We start from the raw sequence: 16,699 nt of genomic DNA on the forward strand, positions 1-16,699 counted from the left end.
CCGGCAGGATTCAGCAAAAACGCTTCCGTTACCGATAATACAACCATCTGCATCCGTTATGAACGGATCCGGTTGTATTATCTTTACCATAGCTGAGACGGATCCGTCATGAACTCCACTGAAAGTCGATGGGAGACAGATCCGTTTTCTATTGTGCCAGACTGTGTTAGAGAAAACGGATCTGTCCTCATTGACTTGCATTGTGGGTCATGACGGATCAGTCTTGCTCCGCATGTTGCGGTTTGCTCTCCGGTATGAGAACGGAACGGAATGCCTTTTGGGGCACTCTGTTCTGTTCAGTTACGTTTTGTCCCTATTGACAATAAATGGGGACAAAACGGATCTCAATACCGGAAAATAGAAATGCTAGTGTTAAAGTAGCCTTATTTGGCAGTCTGTAGGATGAATCTGGGTTTGGTTGATGCAAGAACACTTCCTCTCCTAATGAGCAGTGACATCTATATAGTTTGGTGAATACAAAATAATGTTACAAAATAAAAAAAATTTCCCCAGAGACTGTGAAAATACTTCACTGCAAACAGCCTCAACCACAACTAAACACATGAGTTAGGTCAACTGCATTTCAGGCCACATCATTCCCAATCTCACTAACGGTTTTGTGGATAAATGAACACAAATCTCCCTATAGTATATTGTACGCGTCGATTTTTAGACTGTCCAACAACATGCCAATGAAGTGATTTTAACGTGTTGGAGTAAAGATGCTATGGTTTTAACTTGCCGAATGCTGGACATTTATCCCTTGCATAGTATATTACACCCATGGCTTCCAAATTAAATGTTCAACCAGCATGTATGAAAGTGTCCATGTAATTTTTTGGCATGTGAGCCAGCAGCAGGATAAATACTGGAGAAAAGTATGTCTCACCTCAGGAAATTCATGAACAATCCAGGAGCAGAAATAAACATTAGCAAAAATCTAGATTCCTGGATTCAGTTTTTTCTGTGGCAGGCTAACAGTCTCTATCTATCTCCTATCTTATATATATCAATCTATTTCAGAAGAAAGCAGCATAGCTCCATGTTGGTGGGTGCTATCGCTCCAGGACTCAAGGCCAATGTCCTGCTAAATAATTATATTCCAAATAGATTGAGACAGAACTCCAAATATAAGGCATTATTTTATTGACACATGCGACGTTTCAGTCCTGCTCAATGGGGCCTTTCTCAAGCCATTTCTGATTTCCATTTCTCAAGGCCTTTCTGTTTTCATGCACAGGTGAGTCGCTTGGTCTTGTTTCCACTCAGCTATGCACAAAAACGTAGGAATAGGGGTGCGTAAAAAATGGCAAATGGCTCTGGACTGATGATTCCAAATGTGAAATATGTGGTTACAACAGAAGGCAGTTTGTTCCCCGATGGGCTGGAGACTGGCACAATAATGAGTGCTGCAGCATACAGTGAAGCATGGTGGAAGTTCCTTGCAAGGTTGGGGCTGCATTTCAGCAAATGGAGTTGCGGATTTGGGAAGATTTAAATGGAGTTCTCAATGCAGATGCTTATCCACCATGCAATACCACTAAATGGGTGTCTGACTGGCTCCAAATTTGTTCTAAAGCAAGACAACCATCCCAAACCTACACCCAATGGCACTATCTTCAGCGTAAAGAAGAACTATGAGTCCTGGAAGTGATGATATAGCCCCACAGAGCCCTGATCTCACAACATCATCAAGTCTATCTGGGATTACATGAAGAGAAAGAAGGATATGAGCAAGCCTATATCCATACAAGATCTGTGGTTAGCTTTTTAAGATGTCTGAAACAACTTCCCCCTTGTTCTCCTTCAAAAAATGTGTGCAAGAATACCTAGAAGAAAGGATGCTGTTTAGAAGGCAAAGGGTGATCACACCAAATATTGATTTGACTTAGATTTCTACTTTTTTCTTCCACTTTGCATTGTGTTAATTGCTAAAAATAAACTTTAATCACTTCTATTTTCTAAAGCATTTTTATTTGCAGCATTTTTCCCCACACCTGCCTAAAGCACATTACTGGAGGAGCGGTCGCTAATGCCATTGCTCATCCCCATACTGACGAGTTGTTTGCTGGCAGAGGATGCTGTTTACACAGCACGATCTGCTGCCGGCAAATGATAGTTTCTGTGACTGCATGAAAGATCTATCATTTCACTTGTTCATTGGGTAATCGGTGGCACATTTACACCATCAGATAATTGCTAACAACCATTCCTATAAACGCTCATTAGCGATAATTTGCCAGATTCTCGGCCTTTAAGTATGAATACAGGAAATCTAATAGATGTTGCAGTCAAAACATGAGAGACAATACAAGGATACGATCCAGTTGTTCCATAATGTTAAAAGATATCTATGCACAGAAACAAAACACCAATTCAACCTATTATCATGCCATATATTGACAATTATGCATAGGCTACCTGCACAGTCCAGTCAATTCAGACTGCATGCTACAACAGTAAGGCTGGGTGCACATACATCAGTTGGGTCCGGCAAGATTATTTTTTGGGGAACCGGACACAACTGATACAAGTGTAGTGCACTTCAGTGTACAGGTCTAGTGTCTATAGACTGATAGTGGTGGACAGTAAAAAGCTACATGTGCTATTTGACATCCGGCAGCACAACTGATGCTATGGATGAATACAGATGAAACTCGAAAAATTAGAATATCGTGCAAAAGTCAATTTATTTCAGTAATGCAAATTAAAAGGAATTGCATTAATGCAGCTTGAAATTAGAATTTTGTGAAAAGGTTCAATATTCTAGGCTCAAAGTGTCACACTCTAGTCAGCTAATTAATCCATACCCCCTGAGCAAAGGGAACCTCAAAATTGTGACTTTGGGGTTTCATAAGCTGTAAGCCATAATCATCCAAATTATAACAAATAAAGGCTTGAAATCTCTCGCTCTGCATGTAATGAGTCTATCTCATATGTTAGTTTCACCTTTTAAGTTGCAATACTGAAATAAATGAACTTTCCACGATATTCAAATTTTTGGATTTTCACCTGTATGTTCTAGCTTCAGTTTCCCTTTGCTGTCTTCTGCACCATGCCAGAAAGAAACTGAGCCTTCCCCGGACGTATGTGCGGGGGGGGCCTCAGAAGTTGAAGGATATGAGCACACGGTATTTTAGACAAATCACATTCATACAGTACAATGCTGATAAAACCTTTTTTTTTTTAAGGGCATGATGTGGTTTTCTACAGAAGCAGTCCTAGAAACTTGCCAATTAAAAAATACACTGCTCAAAAAAATAAAAGGAACACAAAAATAACATCCTAGATCTGAATTAATTAAATATTCTTCTGAAATACTTTGTTCTTTACATAGTTGAATGTGCTGACAACAAAATCACACAAAAATAAATAAAATGGAAATCAAATTTTTCAACCCATGGAGGTCTGGATTTGGAGTCACACTCAAAATCAAAGTGGAAAAACACACTACAGGCTGATCCAACTTTGATGTAATGTCCTTAAAACAAGTCAAAATGAGGCTCAGTAGTGTGTGTGGCCTCCACGTGCCTGTATGACCTCCCTACAACGCCTGTGCATGCTCCTGATGAGGTGGCGGACGGTCTCCTGAGGGATCTCCTCCCAGACCTGGACTAAAGCATCTGCCAACTCCTGGACAGTCTGTGGTGCAACGTGACGTTGGTGGATAGAGCGAGACATGATGTCCCAGATGTGCTCAATTGGATTCAGGTCTGGGGAACGGGCGGGCCAGTCCATAGCATCAATTCCTTCGTCTTGCAGGAACTGCTGACACACTCCAGCCACATGAGGTCTAGCATTGTCTTGCATTAGGAGGAACCCAGGGCCAACCGCACCAGCATATGGTCTCACAAGGGGTCTGAGGATCTCATCTCGGTACCTAATGGCAGTCAGGCTACCTCTGGCGAGCACATGGAGGACTGTGCGGCCCTCCAAAGAAATGCCACCCCACACTATTACTGACCCAATGCCAAACCGGTCATGCTGGAGGATGTTGCAGGCAGCAGAACGTTCTCCACGGCGTCTCAAGACTCTGTCACATGTGCTCAGTGTGAACCTGCTTTCATCTGTGAAGAGCACAGGGCGCCAGTGGCGAATTTGCCAATCTTGGTGTTCTCTGGCAAATGCCGAAAAACGTCCTGCACGGTGTTGGGCTGTAAGCACAACCCCCACCTGTGTACGTCTGGCCCTCATATCACCCTCATGGAGTCTGTTTCTGACCGTTTGAGCAGACACATGCACATTTGTGGCCTGCTGAAGGTCATTTTGCAGGGCTCTGGCAGTGCTCCTCCTGTTCCTCCTTGCACAAAGGCGGAGGTAGCGGTCCTGCTGCTGGGTTGTTGCCCGCCTAGGGCCTCCTCCACGTCTCCTGATGTACTGGCCTGTCTCCTGGTAGCGCCTCCATGCTCTGGACACTACGCTGACAGACACAGCAAACCTTCTTGCCACAGCTCGCATTGATGTGCCATCCTGGATAAGCTGTACTACCTGAGCCACTTGTGTGGGTTGTAGACTTCGTCTCATGCTACCACTAGAGTGAAAGCACCGCCAGCATTCAAAAGTGACCACCTGCAGTCACCACCTGCAGAACCACTCCTTTATTGGGGGTGTCTTGCTAATTGCCTATAATTTCCACCTGTTGTCTATCCCATTTGCACAACAGCATGTGAAATTGATTGTCACTCAGTGTTGCTTCCTAAGTGGACAGTTTGATTTCACAGAAGTGTGATTGACTTGGAGTTACATTGTGTTGTTTAAGTGTTCCCTTTATTTTTTTGAGCAGTGTATAAAAACAAGACAGAACTACTGCATATATTAAACACAGGGTACAGCACTTTTTCTACTGGCTTCAGGTCACATCATTACTGGTACATATAAAAGTAACCTGATTATCAGAGCAGTGCTTAGAGTGTCGGACCTGTAAGTGTTCCTATAGGATCCCTCAACGACCCTGCCAAGTCCCATGCCTGCTGCTCCATTCACTTCTATGAGGCTATGGGATACAGTTCAGCACTGGATTGAAGTGAATGAAGCGGCAGTCACACATGTGCACCACCTCTCCGTTCGCACAGGGGGTTCAGGGGTCCCAGTAATTGGACCCTCAACGACCATACATTAATCATCTATCCTGTGGACAGGTGATAAAAGTTGTTTATGGAAAACCCCTTTAAAATGTCTATGCCCATCAAATTAAAGTTAGCCAAACCTGCTGATTTTGGTGGGACCCAGAAACCATCTAGTGTGTATGGGGTGACCTGACTTTCTCCAACAGATTATGTTGGGGGAAAGAAGGGTCGGGTAGGTTCAATGTTAATGCCTAATGTTTCTGTTGTCAAAGGGGATATGGTGTCTGCAAGCAGGTTACTTTCTTCTCCCCCGAGCCAAATGTGTATAGGGGATAACAGGAGTTGGCCAAAGAAGGTTTTGCCCAACAGCTATTGAAAGTGTATGGGCGCCTATAGCCCAGCTATGTATTACATGATCTCTAATTCATTTATCCCTAACATTTCCTGCTGCAGCCTCCAAGAATAATCACAGCCTTCTGAATTCTATATGAATTTGTCTACTCAGCAATATCAAGCCGGACATGTATGTGATATAGCAGCCCATCAGAGAGAAGCATGCCTGATGGTCAGCTGTCCACCACAGACAAGTTCATGTCAGGGGCTCTTAGATTTAAAGGAGCAACCCATGAGCACTGCAAATAAAAAGAACATGCTCTGTGACAAGGCAAAACCAGGCGGCCGTAGCACATGCTGTGTGCATCTACTTTCCTGTGATCTGCAAATAAGGATACAGCTTTCCACAAGTGCTTCCTTCCAAGAATACTCCAGCTAAGCAACTGTTCTGGCATAAAACAGCAGCTGACACGAAGGAAAAAAACAGCTGGAGGAGACTTTATCTGTTGCTGTCCAAAGCAATATTCAACAAGAAGTTACATATTTACTCAAGTGATGGAGGAATTGAGAGATCCCTGTGTAGACATCTTGGCTGTATGTACCAGTACCTCGGCTACTGATATCATGAAAGCGTAGGGATTATACAGCCCATCACATTTACTGCAGAGAATGCTAATAATACAATACCATCAGCTGATATGTCTTGACAAGGACAATGCTGCCATATGGGTCTGCAAACTTGTTACACTGTTACACTTGTTACACTCAGAGTCAAGCTGTGTTACCAGCACTCCGATCCCCCCATCGTACTCGCCCATTCGTCCAACATCCTAATGACCAGCAGGAAAGAAACCTATAGAAAAGAACAATTTAGCAAGAGAAGATCCTATATAAAAAAATTAAAAAAATTATGAAATAAAAAAATAAGGCTACGTTCACACTTGCGACAGAGTGATCCGGCAGGCAGTTCCGTCACCGGAACTGCCTGCCGAATCCGGCAAAACGTATGTCAACTGATCCGTCTTACAAATGCATTAAAATGCCAGATTCGTCTTTCCGGTGTCATCCAAAAAAACCGGCATTTATTTTTTCTCCTTTCTTTTGGTCCGCGCATGTGCAGACTGGAAGGACGGATCCGGCATTCCGGTATTTTGAATACAGCACTAATACATTCCTAAGGAAAAAAATGACGGATTCGGCATTCAGGCAAGTGTTCCGTTTTTTTGACCGGAGATAAAACCGTAGCATGCTGCAGTATTATCTCAGTCCTGATCAGTAAAAAAGACTGAACTGAAGACATCCTGATGCATCCTGAACAGATTGCTCACCATTCAGAATGCATGGGGATAAAACTGATCAGTTCTTTTCCGCTATAGAGCCCCTAGGACGGAACTCAGCGCCGGAAAAGAAAAACACAAGTGTGAAAGTACCCTGAGAAAGTATATTAGCGAATTTATATAGTAGTATTAATGAGATTTAGTAAAGATAGAAAATATAAACATTTTCCGATGATCCATTAAGAAAGAAAGCCATTCTTATTAGAAAGGTGTCTATAATTATATGAGGGGGGATAATAATTCCAGTTGATTGTTTATGGTATAGTCTGTATTTCTTATTATTCTTTTCTACATATTTTTCTCATTTTATGTATTTTTATAAGATTTTTATTAGTTTTTTATGTTTTTTCACATAAGTAACAAAAAATAAATATGAACTGTTATTACTGAAGATGATATGCAACTGTGTGCAAAAAACTGCATGAGTAAGAAAAAAACGGATCGGAAATGCATCTAAAACACAATGCGATTTTGAAGGGGTTGATATTATATATCTGTAATAAAGAAAAAATCTAAACATATGGATATGTTAGGATGAATATATACAAGATCTACTTCTGATATATGGAGTAAATGATCACAAAAATCCATTTTGGGCTTTGCGGTGAATGGAAAGACAGGTATATAAGTGGGAAGGAAGTCCAAATGTGTATAGCCACTGAGGAAGGAGTTCGGTAAACTCCGAAATGCGTTTGGCGTTGAAAGGTACACCTATAGGATCCGGTACCCACTTAATCAAGAAATCTATGGGAATATAAGGAAGAGACTCTCCTAATAAGTGTGTGGAACGCTCCGCAAAAACTCTTTCCCTGCAATTCTTATGTTCAAAGGACTTGGGCAGTTTAAGATTGGCTCGTTTAAACACGTGGGACGCCAAACACCGCTCAAGCCACAGAGACCGCGAGATTTCTGCAGCAAGAGAGGTAACATCACCGACACTCAATATAGAGATGCAGAGGTAAGCCTGTAGATTATCACGTGGGACGCCACGGTCGGTGACTGCTAACAACTAACAGTGAGTATCCAGCATAGACCAATGGAGTTATAAGTGCATGACGGATACAATATGAAACAATTAACATCTTAATGTATCGCTTTATCATCCTGGTGTACTAAACAAACTAAGGGTACTTTCACACTTGCGGCAGAGGATTTCGGCAGGCTGTTCCGTCGCTGGAACTGCCTGCCGGATCCGTCACAACGCATGCAAACTAATGGCATATGTTATACGGATCAGGGTCCTGATCCGTATGACAAATGCATTGGAATGCCGGATCCGTCTCTCCGGTGTCATCTAGAAAAACGGATTCGGCATTTATTTTTTTAACATTTTTTGCAGTCTGAGCATGCGCAGACCGCAATGCCGGATCCGTTTTGCCGGAACACTCAGGGCCGTATCTGCCATTAGTGCATGTCAATGGGAAAAAATGACGGATCCGGCATTCCAGCAAGTGTTCCGGAATTTTGGATAGAGATAAAACCGCAGCATGCTGCGCTATTATATCTGTCCTGAAAAGTCAAAAAGACTGAACTGAAGACATCTTGATGCATTAGGATAAAACTGATCAGTTCTTTTCCGGTATTGAGCCCCTAGGACGGAACTCAGTGCTGGAAAAGAATAATGCTAGTGTGAAAGTACCCTAACAGACTAATAAACCAAGAGACTTTTCAGTACGATTAACGCGGACTATACATACAGAATATAGGAACTTTTTAATATCGTCTATGAGCCTAATCAGAAAGAAGCAAAGTGACTGTGTATAATTCCCTATAACAGTATGCAAATATAACATACACTGTGGCACTATAATGTGGTCGTATGTATGACAGATACCACTGATATATATATATTACTAGGTGACTATAAAACTCCTCTATTGTTCAACAAACTTCTAGTGGATCTAACACCCATACAACCAAAGTTGTAATATTGCCATAGAACGGGGAATATATACATTTTTTAAACTATTATTCCCTATGTTTTTTGTTTCTTTGTTTTGTTTTTCCTTTTTTTGTTTTTAACGGCGTTTTGAAGATGTTTTATGTAAAATGCTTATGTGACTGTATAACATTAAATACTATGTACCTATACAAAAAAATATATATCTCATTTGGATGGTTTCAAATATAGAGTGCCTGTCTCAGCTATTCATACTGATATAAAAAATGATATGTGAAAAAAGCAAACGGGTGAGAAATAAACAATATCCATCAAGCCCATTTTTTCACTTTTTGCCCTCCATGTTTACGCAGCCGTAACTTTTTTTTTTTTTTCATTGACCTGGTTGTATAAGGCCTCCTGCACACGGCCGTTTTTTTCCCCCGTATACTGGCCGTTATTTGTGTTCCGTATACGGTCCGTATACGGAACCATTAATTTCAATGGTTCCGCAAAAAAAACTGAATGTACTCCGTATGCATTCTGTTTCCGTATTTCCGTTTTTCCGTTCCGTTTTAACATAGAACATGTCCTATTATTGCCCGCAAATCACGTTCCGTGGCTCCATTCAAGTCAATGGGTCCGCAAAAAAAACGGAACACATACGGAAATGCATCCGTATGTCTTCCGTTTCCGTTCCGTTTTTTGCTGAACCATCTATTGAAAATGTTATGCCCAGCCCAATTTTATCTATGTAATTACTGTATATTGTATATGCCATACGGAAAAACGGAACGGAAAAACGGAACAGAAACGGAAACACAACGGAAACAAAAAACGGAACAACGGATCCGTGAAAAACGGCCTGCAAAACACTGAAAAAGCCATACGGTCGTGTGCAATAGGCCTAAGGCCTAGATTTATGGAGTAGTAATTGCACTTTTGGGCTGCTATTTGAGAGTACACATAATTTACTTTGCAATTTATGTACATTTTTCTGTGCGTTGCAAATTTCACACTCAATCACCTGTTAAATGAGTTGTTCAGGTCATTTTGGTCGTGCGGAATACGTTTTTTTGCTCTTATGTAAAGTACTCCGCAAAAAATGTATTTTATGTAAAACTGCTTATTTTTTTTTTTAATTAAATGTTTCCATTACATTTTCTGAGGCTACTGCTGTCTTACTGTCTTGATGTGGTTAGGACAACACTGATGTGCCATAACAGCAGGATTACTGAACTTGCAGTACTGGGAACATTTCTAGGTCACTCAGGGCTGAATGCAGAGAGCTTACCAGCCTCTGATCATACTGTGCTTACGCAGCCGTCACATACTGTGGCAATCAAAGTGTTAACTGTTGGAATGGAGCTACCTCCGATCCTGGCTGTAGAGCAAAAGACCGCCATAAGAAACGGAGCTGTTTTGTTTTGTACCTTTTGTGTGACGTGTCTTCATAGGTATTTCAATCATTTTGCCTGTGTCCAAACATTACTCAGACAGTTTCCTAATGTGTCACTCTAATTTGCTGACTGTACTTAGTAAAACTTAAAGAAACATAAATTCCAGTATCCCCTCTGTTTACGACAGCCATAGAGGGGACCTGTGCATGGCCAAAGCAGACAACATCTGACAGTTCAACCCGGTGGTCTGATCATCCAGATCAGCTGGTTTATAGGTGGGGACATAAGAGAGGAGTTCATTAGGAGAAGCCGCCTGTTTTTAACTGATAGAGTTGGACCCCACAAAATATAATTTTACAAATATAACAAATTAAAAAAAATTGCAAAAAATCCTACAGGAGCTAGGAATGATGGGAGCCTTCAGAAAGGATGCATGCGCCGACTCCAGAGGTGAGAGACAGCAATGTGCATAACTAATGAGACATTTTGTTCTACTTTTTGCACATTTTTTAGTTACTGTTAGAAATTCCTTCTTGTAGGGTCTATGTCTTTATGGGCATCTACTGGGGATAGGTCCTCTTTAAGCACAATCAGAATATGCTCTACATGTTAGCTGTGTCGAGCCTTTCCTCTATAAGCTCAGCCGTTTGCTCCTTCTATTTTCCTGCCTTCAGCGTCAGGAGCAGGAAATCGCTGTCTGATATCTACCAGACAGCCCTACTTCTTGCTCATCTCTCATAGTCAACCTTTGTAGAACAACTGCTCCATTCCCATCCCTCTCACTGCAGAGACATGTTATCAAAGTTTGTAGAATGGGAATCAGTGACCAAACTCATCTGTCCGTCATGCCAAATTTATAGCTTATGGAGGGAATTTGGTTGTATCCGTCAACAAATATAAAAACAAGAAATGCTGGGGAGAGTAGTTCAATAGTCACACTGATGGGGAAGGAAATAACTAGCTTCTCCTCCTAGTAGGATTTCAATACCAATCAATATGGCTGACAGCATGGGAGATAACAACATGAAGGTAAGACGTGGGATTAATATAAAACATAGGAAGCAGTATTACCGTACACCCTGAGCAAAATACCTGCAAAATCATTTCACAGCTTTTTTTGCCATAATAGTTTTTTCACACTACAGGAAATTAGAAGCCAGACTGTACAGAGGTATAGTATGAATTGCAGGGGTGGATTGGCCATAGACCTTACAAGGAAATTACCCGTTGGGCCGATGACCCCAAAGCCCCCTGAGCAGGTACATAATAATCTGAAGCTTTGCCCTCCTGAACTCAACTCAGGACGGGGGCAGCATTTTGTGCTGCACTGTGGTATTGTCACGGACGTTCCCGCGACAGGTGGCAGGAGATCGGTGAGACTGGCAACACGTGGTTTGATCTGACAGGTTTTCCTTGTGGATCAATAGGCGTCTGTGTTGTTTCTGGTAATGGCCACACCCCTTGCCTCAGGTGTTACTTATGTGGTCATCTAACGTTCCTTATGTACTGTTGCTTCTCCCACAATGCTGTGCGGTTTATAGCTTCAGTCTCAGTTGTGGATTGCTGGTGTGTGGATCTCGGCGGAGTTCCTGGTGCTTCCATTGCTCCTTTGAAATTAAGTATTTCCTTTCCCTTTGTATTTTGTTTGGGTTCTATGTGTTGCATTTCCCTATTGTTTGAATAGGCCTGTAGGAGACTCCTGTTTGTCCTTCCTTTTGGAGGATCAGGTAGTCTCATCCCTGCCATTAGTACTAGGGTCCTATAGGGCAAGATAGAACTCTAGGTATTCCTGCGTATGAACTCACCTACCTCTGAGGTCTGTTCATACTGGTAGTCAGTCAGGATTCCGGTTAGAGTTTTACTAGGAGGTGTCCATCTTCCTTCCTTAGTTCTCAGGCCTGATCCCCTGTTCCCCCCTTCCCTCTTATGCTTGGTGTGGTGTTTCCCTCCCACACCAAAGCGTGACAGGTAGTTGATTCTTATGGGGCGGTATTTAGTGCTGCACTATGGTATTGCAGGCCCTGGCTACTTGTGTTGTCCCATCTTCTGTCAATTTGGACCCGCCTACAACAAGGAGCGACTATTAGATTGTTTTTTCCAGGGGCACTTTAAGTTCCCAATCCGCCCCTGATGAATTGTGCATGTTCCGTGTTTATATGAATAAATGCTTCTAGAAGTTCTGAGAACTGGAGATATGTGAGATAAAGCAGTGATCATGTGGGCAGACAAGGGTTTGGACGTCCTGTCACTAATCCCATTGATAATGTAAAAAGCAGCTTTTAATCCGTTCATAGACATTAGATACCTGTCAACTGAACGCTTTCTGCCAACTGCTGTCTCCCCAATCCCCTCCCCATACATATAAATGCATGTCTTGTGAATGGGAGAGGGGAGAAAGCTGTTGACTGATACCTCTGACAGTGGCTAATCTCCTCGAGAACAAAGGGATTGAGCATGCTGAAATCCAACATGACCAACCCTCCTCTCCTCTGAGATCTGCTGTTGGGGGAGAGTCAGGAGGCCCTATAAACAATAGCTAGTCGCTAATCCCAGGATGCAGTCTAGGCTAATATATATGAGCAGCTTTACTCACCTGTTACAGAGGTTTTTCAGGAGTTCAATATTGATGACCTATCCTTCAATATTTGATTGGTTGAGATCACACTCTCAGCGCCCCGGCCAATCAGCTGTTTCAAGAGGATGAAGTTCCAGTGAGCATCACGGCCTCTTCCTAGGCCAGTGACGTCATGTTCATTGGTCACACGGACTATATGCAGCTCAGTCCCTATCCAGTTAATGGGCCTGGCCTGCAATACCAAGTACAGCTGCTATACAATGTACAGTATTGTGCTTGGTGTTCTTTGAAGACCCCACAGTAAGCACTCTTCAAACAGGTGATCAACGGGGCTGCTGGGAGTCAGAGCCTCACCGATTAGATACAGATGACCTATTCTGAGGACAGGCCATCAATACTGAATGAATGGAATACCCATTTAAACCCCCCGCTGCTGCAGAGCCTTTGCTCTGGGGGTCCCTGCTTTTATTTGCTTATTTCCCTGAAGCGATGATATACCACACAACTACATACATGGCCATTGCAGCCAATCATGAGCTTCAGCAGTTACATGCCAAGTATGCTAGCTCACCACTGAGGCCAGTGACTGGCTTCAGCTGTCTTGTGGATTTACAGGCGTGCTCCTGGAAATGAAACAAATACCCTACAGCGGGCATGCTCAACCTGCGGCCCTCCAGCTGTTGCAAAACTACAACTCCCAGCATGCCAAAACAGCCTACAGCTATCAGCCTATAGCAGGGCATTGTGGGAGTTGTAGTTTTACAACAGCTGGAGGGCCGCAGGTGGAGCATGCCTGCCCTACCGGGACTGAGCATTGGGCTGGAGTGGCGGAGAATTTAACAGTAATGAGTAATGTTAGTTTCTTATTTTATAACATTTTCCTCGGCTACTTTACTTTCTTAGGCTTTGACGCTTCCTGGATCCCTGTGAGTATGATATGGAAAGAAGGGTGAAGGGGGCTGGGTGGGGGTTATTTGGGTTGCCTACACTTCACAGAGTTTTTTGGAGGAGGTTTTGAGGCAGATTTCCCTTTCGGTTTTTCAGCAAAAGTCAGAAGTGGATTTAAAAGGAATTGGAAATATGAAGGAAGGACCTATAATTCTCCTTCCTGCTGGATCCACCTCTGGCTTTGGCTGAAAAACCTGTTCCAGAAAACCCTGTGTTAACCTACCCTTAAACTCCTGGATGACCCCCTTTAAAAGGAACCCGTCATGTTGAACATGGTGTCTGAGCAGCAGACAGCATGTTATAGAGCAGGAGGAGCTGAGCAGACTGATACCGTATATAGTTTATGGGAAAAGATTCAGTAAAACCTGTTATTTATACATTTAAATTCCTTCTCATTCTTGGCTTTGACGTTAAGGAGGCGGTCCTACCAGTGATTGACAGCTATCTCTGTATACAGAGTCATAGAGGGCGGGCTGTCAGTCACTGATAGGACCGCCTTCTTGCCTTCAAAGCCCAGAATGAGCAGTAATATAAATGAATAAATTACAGGTTTCACTGAATCTTTTTCCTATAAAACGACATATCAATCTGCTCTGCTCCTCCTGCTCTATAACATGCTGCCTGTAGCTTATATTGCATTTTCATGGTGACAGGTTCCCTTTAACTCTTTCAGATCCTTCCACACAAGTAACATATGCAACAATTTACAGTGACTGTACATTTTAGAGCTATTAAAAGTCAAGGAGGATCTGCATGCCAATTTAGACACACGGTAAAGAGACCTGAACTCAGCAATGCAGGCAATGACGTGATACCCGGTACGAAGCCGATCATTTTCTCGCATTTTCGACTTGTCTGATGTTTTCGACCTGGATAGAAAAGCAAACAGCAACAAGCAGTGCTAATATAATAAACCCCACTGGTTATGGTTTGTCATTTCCCCAGTTTTAGGGAGGGCTGTCAGCTTCCTGTTTAAATGGAGAAGAAAAATACAAGCATGTGTCTGATAGAGCGCACACCGCTCCTCCCCTTGTGTTCTGCATCCAAAAACCGAAAGCCAGACAAGAGGATAACTGGACACAAAGGCTTGGAAGCCACAGCACTGGTGGAAGCGTTCCAGTAGCTAGCTCTGAGCGCATATATTACCACTGTGGTTGTGTGGCTGCCGTCTGTGCAACAAGATCACTTAACCCTTCACTCCCATTTCCTAATGATTGCATAATCTCTCATGGGCAGATGCTACTATTATGCTTGTGTTCGTGTCTATGACCAGCACGCAGAAGGTGATAATGTACAGACATTGATAACATTAGTATTAAGCAGCTTCATATTATTTTTTTTTTTTAAGAATATGTTATTTGCAGCACGGACACCCATGATGGCATCTGTCCAGGGATAATTTTGCTATCTGAAATGTTTTCGGCTACTACGTGTATCCATATACAAATGGCGATACGGCAAATGTACAAGCTGAACGTTTGGGTTATACATATAACCTTTCACCGCCGAGTTCATGCTCTACTCCCATTTCTTAATGTCCTGAGATGTGTTCGGGCTTGTTAACCCATAAATGACAGCACAGAAATGTGTCATACATGCAGTCTAAACAAGCAACCGTAGCAGTTAGGTTACACATCATATATTTACCACCGCCGCCGAACAGGAAGCTAGGATATGGGGAGTCAGTTGTAAGGAGCTGGTGGTTTCCTTAGTCGCCTGGCTAGGAAAAGAGTGGATCTGTGGGGTTAAAAAGTTATTTTATCCCACATAGTCACAAAAGGAAAAAAAAATGCTGAAAGACCACCAGCTCTCGAGTGTGAGGACCCTGCCAACAACCCGGCATCCTGGATCCCTAGGAGTATGATATGGAAAGGGGTGGGGGTGTATTTCGGTTGCTTTTTTTTTTATAAACATGGATGTGTTTCTAATGGAAAAGAGAAGGTCTTCCTATCTGTGGGGACCACCAGTGTATTCGGAAGAAAGAAACCGGACATGAACAAGTATGGCTGAGACTGGGGTAAAGTACAGAAAGCAACATGACAACCGCCATTCATAGTATAGTCCTGGGGGTCTTGTTATAGACATTAGCTTTATATTACCGTACACATATCTTCTATCTGTAAGTAGACAACATGGCTGGTATGGGAATTAAACGGTGCCCTCTGCCCTCTCTCTGGGGGTATTGAGGAGACACGAGCCTCTCTCTTTACAACATTATGTGAGTGAAGAACAGGGCAGATTCTGCCTTAATACAGGAGAAGCCAAATAAAGGGAGGGGAGGGGGGGGGGGGGTTGCTTCCTGTGTAAGATATCTAACCAGTCTAACAGCATGAGAGTCAGAGGGAAGAAGAGGGAGGAGAGGGAGGAGAGGGAGGAGGAGGAGGAGGAGGAGGAGGAGGAGGAGGAGGAGGGAGGGAGGGAGAATAGCCACTACTGTGCACATACCCCTCCCCCGCCGCCCAGAAGTGAGCAGCCTCAGCTCTGACAGTGTCCTGATTACACTTTACACTTGTACACCCCACCCCCAGCCTCATGACTCTATTTCACCACAAAAATCCAGTTGTCTACATTTATCACGCCTCAGACAATGCTTTGCCCTGGACTCCGAGCAGACAGCTTGCTAGCTGGCCTTACTGGAGGAGAAATGTGGGCATTGTGCAGTGATAAGAGTCAGATGGCGCCTATATTACAATACTGGGCGGCTCTCTGCATGTTGTGTATCAAGGTCAATAGGTAATGTGACACTTTGTGTCCTATCCATTGGTAGAGCTGATTCCCAGCTTGGACCGTGACTACTGTGGGGGCGCAGGAATGTGCAGTGATCCACCTGGGTGCAGTGGACATCCACTGAAATAAGATTGTATTTATACCAGAGGGTAGTAAAAACTTTCCCCCGGTAAATGGTGGGACAATTGCCTGTAAATGAGACATTTGCGTGACATGGGAAACAATAATGAAGGCAATCGGCTTGTTAAGTCACATTACTTTTGTCATATCATTCAATACCACATGTTGGATCCAAAAAAATACAGATATATCCACTTTCTGTGGTAGTAAATAGTACAAATACTATATATCCGTAAATAATAGTACAAGTACAAAATATCAATTAATTATTGTAGGAATACTAAATATTAATGCATAATACAAAAAGTATAACA

The 16,699-nt window shown here is 42.8% G+C and overlaps 1 protein-coding gene across 1 annotated transcript in view; it reads right to left on the reverse strand.

The window, feature by feature from the left end:
* MAML3 (mastermind like transcriptional coactivator 3) overlaps positions 1-16,699 on the reverse strand; it is a 384,719-nt gene that overhangs the window by 366,059 nt on the left and 1,961 nt on the right. The gene's annotated exons all lie outside the window — the stretch shown is intronic.

This window comes from Bufo bufo, chromosome 2, assembly GCF_905171765.1.
Source record: "Bufo bufo chromosome 2, aBufBuf1.1, whole genome shotgun sequence".
Lineage (NCBI taxonomy): Eukaryota > Metazoa > Chordata > Amphibia > Anura > Bufonidae > Bufo > Bufo bufo.